Raw genomic sequence first — 10,713 nt, 5'->3', positions numbered from 1 at the left:
TTTCTTGTATCACCCACACCCTTTGCATAGATCGACATCTAACAGACAGGTATTAATAGTATAAATTAAAGATACCTTATTATTCTTGTCCCAAGTCGATTGCAAGGGCTTTCGAGGAAAAATAAACCCAACCCAAAACATTTGTGTGTTTAAACCGAGGGCAACTTTGCCAAAAACGCCTATGGAAAGGTGCACCCAAAGTAAATTTGGAGCTGTTCTTGAACCATTTGGAGTATCAGCATAGTTTTGGTCTCTGTTTGAAATATTCAAAATTTTATCATTATGAATATTTCTCCCATACAATAAGAATCTGTGTAAGTGATCCTGTCACTGAACTATGGATGTTCGAAAACAGAAAAAAAAGGCGAATCTTATGTTTGCCCAATTTCTTTTCACAAAATCTGCCTTGAAAATGGATTTAGAATGTTGATTAGGACTTGAAAACACCACAGAATCAAAGCTTGAGGTCTCCCCAAGTTCCGGTTCAAATTCGACAATTGTAACATGTAGGGTACCATTCAAATCTCCAGAAACTCAGCTTTTAAAAGATGTATAACATGTTCACACATGTACTCAGCTGACGACGTGCATCAGCGATTTGTTTTGACAGATGACGGAGGGCCCTTCGATGGGCCCTCCTAACTTTAAGGGTTTAATGATATATTTTTGGGTTAGTGCACACTGCACCCTAATCATCCGATAGTCTCACTTTCACAAAAAGTATTTAAAATCAATAAATAAATAAAATAATACAGGTCACCTTGAACTTATGGTGGCGGGTGACCTGCATCACCGCAAGTTGTTAGCGGTCAGCAGTCTACAATTGCAGCTTGCGATCAGAACTGTTGCACTATATATTTTATTGTTATTCTTATTCTCATTCAAGGTTTGTTTCATATACAATTCACAGAGGGAAAAGAATGGATATCTGGAGGGCCGGGAGAAGCATTTAGAAACGGAACACGTGAGCTACGATAGTTAACACGCTGAAAAGTCCTTCCCATGCCTCTGCGTCAGGCCTCCACAAAGGTAGGTAGTGATTTCCTTTTCGCAAACCCACAAACTCTTGGTTCAACTTTATTTTTCTGTTTCGTTCATCTTTGGGGTCGCTATGGCTGTTGCTCATCATGGCATGTGTGAGTAAGTGCGTGCGTATGCGCGTGTGTGTGGTTGATTGAAAAGTAGATCTTCGGTCAAAAAGATTGGGCACCCCTGGTCTAGCTGAACCCACAAAGAACTTTTCAGAGAACACGAAGACTGTCAAACACTGCAGTCTTCTGCATTGCCCAGATTGTCACAAGGGCTGTGCTCCCGGTTTAAAATCCGGGTACTCTCTTGACCTATGTTAACAAATCCCGAGATACCAAACCAAAAGCGCCGAGAACAATGGGAAGTTGGATGACTTTGTGCTTATAGGGTGCAAGCAGGACATTTCAAATGCGAGGTCTGCATACATTATATGTTTCTCGTGGGTCTTGTCAATCACACTGCTGTCAGATGGGACAGAGCATTAAATAATTTAATTGGCTCTATCAAATAGAACAAGATCAGGCTTGTTAGCTTCCGTCGTATGAAGGCTGTATATGGGCGTATTCCGTAAAGGTTTGAAGCTATCATTTTCCATGATGCAATGAACATATACTGGGTCATACCAAGACAGAACATCAGAGTCAAGTTTGCCAGGGATGATAATAAAATGAACGAGCCACTCCATCATGACTCTTTTAAATAAAGTGTTTGTGCCAAAGCAGGACAACCACTACAACATGTTGGACAGCCTTATTATTATTATTATTATTATTATTATTATTATTATCATTATTAGTAGTAGTAGTTAGTCTTTTGCAGCCAATAATCAATTGTATGAAAATAAGCACACGGCAGGGCCAATGATGAGCATTATCACTAGTCAATCTGTCATTGCTGTACATATACGAAATAGAATACTGTTCAAAAACCTGTTGACCCTTTCTTCATATTTAATGTCAGACCTCGTCCAATATTGTTATGGCTAGGCATATTCAAATAGTTGTGTTGCTATGGTAACACAATAAAAGCAATGAAGAGTTAATTATGTACTAACAGTCCTAGAGGATGCAATGCAAGATAAACAAAAGTGACTAAACCTCCTTCATAAACAACAATCCCCCATGGAGAGCCCGCCCTGCAGTTAACGAGAGTGTTTATCTGTACTCCTTGAGCTTGTCAAGCATACTGTATCACTGCATCAGCACCCTGCCCATTTGCCAGCAATCTTTTCCGATCCTGATGCATGCTGCTCATTCTCTCCGCATTTAGTGTCAACACACCCTTCAGTAAATTGCTTATTTGCATTAGAAATATATTACCAGACTTTAAAGGCCACTTCCCTTAGATTTAAGGCTATGAGATGTTCCATAACTTAACACAGGCAAATGTCTTAGCAAATTTGTTTGACCCAATGACCCAAAAGGCTGAATGTCAAAAAATAACACTGATGAGATGAAAGGAATATTGAAACGAAATAACATCTTTGATCAAATTTTAAGACTTTTTAAAATCAAGTATTTGGCCCTGGAACCTTCTTGCTCTGTGGTCCTCATACATGAAGGTATGCCATGGCGTAGGCACGTACAGCTGCTGATGTAATTGGTTCCCTGTATATGTTAATGATGTGACTGCTGACCAAAATAGCAGGATAAATTCTGAAGTGTTTCAGGCACTATCATCTGCTCACATTTGGTCAAATGCTTCAGAACTCATTTGACATTCACAGTGTAGACCAGTGGTGTCAAACATACGGCCCGCGGGCCGGAACCGGCCCGCAAGGAGATTCAATCAGGCCCGCAGGATAATTTAAAAGTGGAAAAAAATGCATAAAAGACACAGAATTAATATTTTTAACAAGGTGCAATTAATTGAGTATCCGCTAGGGGACACTGTTTTGATCAGAGAAGAAGACAACAGCAGCCTCAGTCCGTCACTGAGACAGACCCATGGCAGCAGACGCTATCAATAGCACTCTCACATTTACACATTTAATAGCACTCTCCTTAGTTTGTAAGGTGTAGGCAGGGATTACATTTAGATTTTATATGCACGTGTAAATGGTTTAAAACTTCTTTTCTTTATAAATCTCATTTAATCTTAACGTGCATTACTATATTTTTCAAAACCAATTAATTGTTAAAGTTTGTACAATCAGTGGGATCAGTTGCAATGCATATATGTGAATGATAAAAGAAAATTGTCGAAGGAAATGTAAGGTGCTTCATGAAATGTTTTGTAAAAGATATGTTCATTAAATTTCAACATGTTCCTAATGTTCTTGTGCTTCTTTATAGCAAAACAAAGGTTAGACATATTGTTTTGGTTATTTATAGCAAAGTATGGTATCATTTTAATGGTCCGGCCCACTTGACATCTACCGAGGCCGTATGTGGCCCACCATGTGAAATGAGTTTGACACCCCTGGTGTAGACGGACAATGACCTGAAGCATACTGTGCAACCAACCAAAGGGTTTTTTGAGGCAAAGAAGAGAATGTTATGCAATAACCAAGTCAAATCACCTGATCTTATCCCGATTGAGAATGCAATTCACTTGCTGAAGACAAGGCTGAAGCCAAAATAGCTCAAGAATAAGCAACAACCGAAGATGGTTGCAGTTGTTATGTTTCTGTTTGTTTGGTTGCGTTTGGTTTTGTTCCCTCATGTGCCCTTTTTGTCGCCACCTGTTCTCGTCATCAGTGTCCCTTGTGTTTAACCCGGGGGTCAGCAACACGCGGCTCCCGTGCCACATGCGGCTCTTTAGCGCTTCCTAGTGGCTCCCTTTTTAAAAGGTTTGAAAATGGAAAAAGATGGGGGAGTGAAAATATATTTTTGTTTGAATATGGTTTCTGTAGGAGGACAAACATTCTTAACATTTTCCAATGCTATAAAAATATGCCGAATAAATATTGCATTTCAACATTTCTGTCAATGAAGATTTGCGTCATAGCCTGGGACACACGTTTCTATTAGCAGAGCTAATAAATTCCAACCTTCGACCTCATCATGGTGGGGGGGTGAATGGGTAATCTACCCGGCCAACAGAAGGCTCTGGTAGAAGCAGGGCTGGGGACACGGCTTTTCAATAAATTCCCACAAAACTTCTTCATGACTTCACGACAGACTGTAATTACGACTCGAGCTATGGCGTCCGCGCGAACCAACGCTCCTGCCCTCAGCTCGACGGGTTGAGTGATAAATGTGCAAGTCGGGCACCACTACCCCCTCCACCATCACCTCCTCCGACGCCGTGAGCGCCTCAAAATTGCTTGCTGGAACATCCGGACTCTCCGCGACGAAGGGACCCAAGCCCTCACCATGAGGTCACTTCACAACTATGGCGTCAGTGTGGCATGCCTTTCCGAAGTACGCCTCCCTGATGCCGGGCAGCGAGAGCTGAAGGTCCCGGGTGTCGATGTGGTCTACAAATCTCTACCATAGTGGAGTGACGGACAACAGCGGCCGGCACGGCGTTGCAATCGCCCTTGCTCCCGAGGCACAGGCTGCACTGCTGGGGTGGGAACCCATCTCCCCCCGCCTTGCCAAGGTGCGCTTGAGGGGTGCCTTTGCCAACATCTCTGTCGTGGCGGTATTCGCGCCCACATTGAACGCTGCTGACGTGGACAAGGAGCAGTTCTATCATAAGCTCCAGACGACTGTCGATGGCATCCCCTCCAATGACATCCTGATGGTCGCAGGACACTGGAATGCGCGCACCGGACCGGCGAATGACACCACGCGACGAGTGCTGGGGTGTTTTGCTCTGGGAAGACGCTGCGACAATGGCGAATGGCTCGTTAACTTTGCCGCCTCAAATCACCTAGTCGTGATGAATACACGCTTCCAACACCCCCAACATCAGCTAGTCACCTGGTACTCCAACGATGGGCGGACGACTAACCAGATTGACTACATACTGGTTCGGTCACGTTGGGCGAGTTCAGTCCTTGACACGCGGGCGTACCGTGGAGCAGACATGGGAGGCAAGAGCGGCTCCGACCACATGCTTGTGCGTGCTACCCTTCGTATCAGACTTAAAGTTAATCGCCCTCCAAAACGCACCACGTGGATCGATGTTGCAAAACTGAAGCTGGATGGGGGGGAAGAATTTTCAAGCGGAGGTCCAAAACCACTTCGCTCAACTACAACCGGCTTCCAATGAGCCGGAGCAGGAGTGGCGGGAACGCAAATCTACCATCGTTGCAGCTGCGCGCGCACACCTCAGCTCCACCAAACGCCAGAACCGCGACTGGATCACTGCAAACACTCTGGCCCTTGCAGAACGATCCAGGCTTGCGCGAGTAACGGGAGCAGCCAACTTCCGCGAACTACGGCGACTTACCACTCGGGCGATTCGGGCAGATCGAAATGCCTATGCGTCGCACACTGGAGCAACAATGGGCCTACCAACAACCGACAGTCATGTGCTTCATCGACTTTGCCGCGGCATTTGATTCAGTTGACTGGGGTGTGTTGTAGATGATCATGAAGGCTGACGGGATCCCTGTGAAACTGCTTCGGCTCATCCAGGGATACTACCGGTCAACCCGAGTCCGAGTGCGGGCCTACGGCAGCGAATCAGAAACCTTCGAGGGCGTCCGACAAGGCTGCGCGCTCTCGCCAACCTTATTCAACTATGCCATCGATCACATCCTCAACACTGCTCTCCATGGCTTTGAGGGTGTGAGGGTCGGCCGAGATGTCGCAGTGTCGGACCTGGCGTACGCAGATGACATCGCTCTACTTGGAAACACGTTTGAGGAAGTTGAAAACGCGCTGATGAAAATCCATCGAACCGCCCTGACCGTTGGAATGCGCATCAATGCCTCGAAGACCAAGATCATGTCCTCCCTCACCAACCGAGCTGACCAACGGTCGCTGTCACTGGAGGGCGTGACCCTGGAAAACGTTGATTCCTTCACATATCTCGGCTGCTCTGTGGTTCCGTCAGGGCAAGGAGAAGCAGAAGTCGTTCATCGCATCGGGGCCGCCAGATCCGCCTTCGTGCGCCTACAATGCCATCTGTGGGGTCGGTGCGAGATCTCGGCGGTGACAAAGGAGCGTGTCTACCAGGCGATCGTGCGGACCATGCTGCTTTATGGCTGTGAGACCTGGCCTATGAGAGTGGCTGACCAGCGCAAGCTAGAAGTCTTCAATAACGATTGCCTCCGCCGTATTCTCCGCCGCCGCCGATCGGACCGGGTCCCCACTGCTGACCTTCGTCGCTGCCTGCACCTTCGTCCCTTACCAGCGTTTCTCCTGCAACGCCGACAGCGTTGGTTCGGGCATGCGGCACGCCACCAGGAGGGCGAGTTGATCAGGGATGTTCTCCTTCCTGCTCCTGTGCCAGCCTGGCGCAAGCGGCGTGGTGGACAAGTCAAGACCTGGGCCACCACGATGAAAGATGACCTCGCGTACCTTTCCGGCCCCCAGGTGGTGGGTCTGAGACGGTGGAACCAGGACTGGCTGAAGCTGTCGGTTGACCTGGCACAGGATCGCCGCGCTTGGGCCGCCATGATCAGGGATGTCGTGCGCGCCAAGGAAGAAGCCGGTTCAACCCGCCCAGGGTGAAGGCCGTTGCAAACCAAAAAAAAATTAGCAGAGCGGGATGCCAGGTAGGTTGGCTGTTGTAAGAAGAAACAGCGTTTCATGTCCAATTCGCCGAGGGAACCGGCAAAGAATGGCAATCTGAAGGACCGAGAGAAGCATTTTAAAGCGGTGCACGTCAGCTATGAAAGTTAACACGCTGCAAAAGTGCGTCCCGTGCCTCATTCATTTTAGCCGCCGTTATGGCTGTTGCTCATTATGGCATGCGTGTGTAAGTGCGTGTGTTTGCGTGCGTGTGCGGTCACGGGTCAATCGCGGGAGGCTGGTTGATCGAAAAGTAGAGCTTTGGTCAAAAAAGGTTGGCCCCCCCTGCTCTACAGGATGCACTGCAGGGAAAAAAACATTTAATCAGGAAGGCTCATTGTGTATTTGTAGCTAAATTAGTCATTTTGATAGTAAGCTAATATAGATACATACAGCATGTGTTGCCTTCTTTCTGAGGCGTTTAATTTGTTGCGGCTCCAGACACATTTGTTTTTCGTTTTTTTGGTCCAATATGGCTCTTTCAACAGTTTGGGTTGCCAACCCCTGGTTTAACCAATCAGCTCCCTCAACCCTTTGTGTCTTGTCCAGGTGTTTCTCGTTTTCTCGTCACTTTGGTTCTATTTAGTTCCCTGAGTTCTGTCAGTCTTTGTTGGGTCATTGTGAGTCTCTGTGCGCTCCGCTCCTGTCGCGTTTTATTTTCTGTCACAGGTTTCTTTTGTTACTTTGGCTCCTTGGGATTGGCAGGACTATGTTTGAGCAATTGTAGCTAGTTAATCATTTTCCAGTGTTCTATTTTCCTGTTTGTATTTTTGTTAAATACATCTTGGTCAGTTCCACCTTGCCTCCCTGCTTTTTGGGGTCGTCCAATGACTCCACCATCATGCAAAACGTGACAGCAGTGAAGGACTTGCTGCCCAGGGATGAAATCCAGCGTCTGGTGAGGATGATGCGTTTCAGAATACATGCTGAAATTGACTGCAAAGGATTTGCAAAAAAGTCTTCAAAAGTGAATGTTTGATTTATGATTGTTAATATGTTCCATTAATATTGTTCCCTTTACACAACCTGTTAAACTCCCTTTGCCATTCACTACATTTGGATGTAAACCCTCAAATTAAAGCTGAAAGTCTGCAGTTTGAAGCCTGTTCTGTTCATTTCATTTCAAAACAATGGTGATGTTTGCAGCCCAAAACAATACTTATGGACCTGTCTGTAACAGTCGTTCAACCATCCAGACAGGGATTGAGCAATGCCAGTGTTAAATGTCCGTGTTGACCTTTTCCTGGCCGCGAGAGCCTCAGAGGCATCAAACATCTGCATCTCTTTATCTCCATCTGTCATTACCTTCACCCCTCTTCCCCCTCCATGGTCTCTGGATGTTTGTTGTTAGCTTCCTGTCACAGAGGAAGTGCCTCACCCTGCCACCTCGCTCGCTATTGGTCCCTTCTCTGATCAACTGTGATTTTGACCCAGTGAGGGGGGGGGGCTTACAAGATTGAAAAGGATTTGAAAAGGCAGAAGGAGGCTGCACTGAATACTTCTCGGCTTTACTGCCTGTTGGGCTTGGAGGTAAGAAGGCCATTCGTAACTTTCCCCACTAGAAAACTCGCTGTGAACTCTGTTTCTAATGTTTAATGCCGATAGATCAGCTGAAATTGTGTCATACCATCTGCTGCATATGTGTAATTATGTATGTTTGCTAAAGTGTATTTTACAGAAAAGGTGTGGTTAACCTCTATTTGTCATACACACTTAGTGTGGACATAATGTATATACTGTACAGGTATATACATTATGGTTTAGTTTTCTTTTTTAAAAAAACACTTTAGTTTTACAAATGCAGAATGGCAACTGATTGACCTCCCAGTGTGGAACAGTCTTATTTCATAATGTGCTGTTTGTTTGTAACTATATATATATATATATATATATATATAATGAATAATTGCAATCCCTTACCTGATGTGTTCTAGCATAGGAGTCTTCAGATTTCTTGGTGTGGCTACTCCCAATCCTTGTACCAGTGTCTTGATTCCACACGGACGCTGGACTGGTTTGGGGGGAGTTGTTCCAAGTAATAACGGCTGGAAATTTATTGCTCCGTTCCTTAGAAATTAAATCCGTTACGTGGCCAAAATTATGTTTTAGTCTTGGTTTTATGTGACAAGTGAATGGAGTCATCGTTGTCATCATCATAGTACTGTATAATTTGTGGAAGTAAATAAACAAAAGAGGAATGTGAAGACAAAATCATGTTCCTTTTGCGAGGTGGATGTCTCTCTTTTGTCAGATATGTGAACAATGTCAAATACAGGAACCCTATTCTTGATCAAATTGAATTGAACAAGCACATTTTTGATGGGAAATGTGAGTGAGCAATAAAAACATTCATTTTTCGTGTGTATGGTGTGTTTTCATTGCAGAAACTGCATTCAATGTGTTGACCCAGTAATTTCAAAACCCTTGCTTTGAGCTTGACAAAAAAAGGCTGACAAATCTGCATTAAAATGCACATGTTTTGGGGGCCAAAGTCAAATAAAAATGTATATTTATACATTAAAATTGGATCTACAGTGTTAATGTGGGTTTTAGTTCCTTCCCAGTGAAAGTGAGAATCTGAGTGTAAATAGCTGTATGCCTCCGTATGTGCACTGATTGAATGCCGACCAATGTGGGCAACCAAGCCTTTTTTCAAGCCAGCTCAAACGTTTTTGCAGGTACAAAGATAGAGAGCGAGGGTTGGAGTCAGGAAAAGACAAAGGGGAAAAAAAGGATGCCAGAACTTATAAGGAATCTTACACAAATAGTAGAGCATTTCAAAGAGGACTAGTGACTGACCATCAGTCCAGGTTCGCTCAAAGTCAGCTGGGAAAGGCTCCTGCTCCCCGTGACATTGAACAGATTAAATGGATAGAAATTGAATTGATAACATTGAGGTGTGAATGAAATGGAAGGCCAACATTTTATTATAAAAAAACATTCATTGTGAATCACTGCCCCCCCATCCCTGCCTCCTTTTTATATGAAAATATATTTTAAAAATTCATCCATCCATCCATCCATTTTCTAATGCACTTTTCCTCACAAGGGTCACGGGTGTGCTGGAGCCTATCCCAGTTGACCTCGGGCAGTAGGCGGGGTCCACCTTCAACTGGTGGCCAGCCAGTCGCAGAGCACACATGGACGAACAACCATTTGCACTCACAATCACACCCAAGGTGGCAATTTAATTGTTCCATTTACCTGCCAAGCATGTTTTTGGAATGTGGAAAAGAACTTGAGTACCCGGAGAAAACCCACGCAGGCACGGGTAGAACATGTAAACTCCACACAAGAAAGTTGGAGCCAGAATCGAACCATGCACTTCTACACTGTGAGGCGGATGTGCTAACTGTGCCACCTTATATATGTAACCAGGTGAACCTTACTTAGACGCTTGTAGTGAAGGCTTCCTTGTTTAACAAATGTAGCACTGTCACTTTAAGAGCCACATTAGATCAAAACACGCGGGAACATATGCAGCGTGTGAGAATCAGACCAGTAAGGGTGACTGACATGCACGTGAAGGAGGGTAGTCGCTGAACTGTGTCCACTGCTTGTCCCAACTTGATACACCCATGATCGTCGTCGTAACCCTGGCGATATTCAGAGCACAATATCTGGAGTGGTTTGGTTTGGAGTTTGAAATCGACCACTAGTGAGTCGTGTGAACAGCTGTACAGCAGAGGAGATCATTTGTGTTTGTCCACGTGCTTTGTACACACCCAACACACCGGAACATATCGACAAGCCACTGCTGTTGTCTATTGTGGCGTAATTGTCTTTAATCTGTTAGATGATTTTCTTTGATCTCTTAGATCCCTTTTCAAACTCTTTTAAAATTCAGTTTACATCTCAGACTTTCATCTTAAAGCTGTACAATTTCTCATTGTTCAGTCGGGAATAAAGCCCACATAAAAATTATTTTGTGTCCAGTCTCATCCTTCCAGAGACTCGGCTACATATAAAAAATATTTACAATAATCATTCAATAATCAATTTAAGGAACTTGAATTTGCCCATTTTAAGACTGTGTGGTAGCCTAAACATACAC

The 10,713-nt window shown here is 44.8% G+C and overlaps 1 long non-coding RNA gene across 1 annotated transcript; it reads left to right on the top strand.

Moving 5' to 3' along the window:
* Positions 1 to 8,157: 8,157 nt before the first annotated feature.
* On the top strand, positions 8,158 to 10,583 carry LOC147193272 (uncharacterized). The gene is made up of 2 exons (XR_015103140.1): positions 8,158 to 8,189; positions 9,709 to 10,583. It is a non-coding gene; the product is annotated as an uncharacterized LOC147193272 (long non-coding RNA).
* The last annotated feature ends 130 nt before the right edge of the window (positions 10,584 to 10,713 follow it).

This window comes from Hippocampus guttulatus, chromosome 16 (assembly GCF_054856545.1).
Source record: "Hippocampus guttulatus isolate MCC_2025c chromosome 16, RoL_Hgut_1.0, whole genome shotgun sequence".
Lineage (NCBI taxonomy): Eukaryota > Metazoa > Chordata > Actinopteri > Syngnathiformes > Syngnathidae > Hippocampus > Hippocampus guttulatus.
This window is presented reverse-complemented; position numbering and strand designations above follow the sequence as displayed.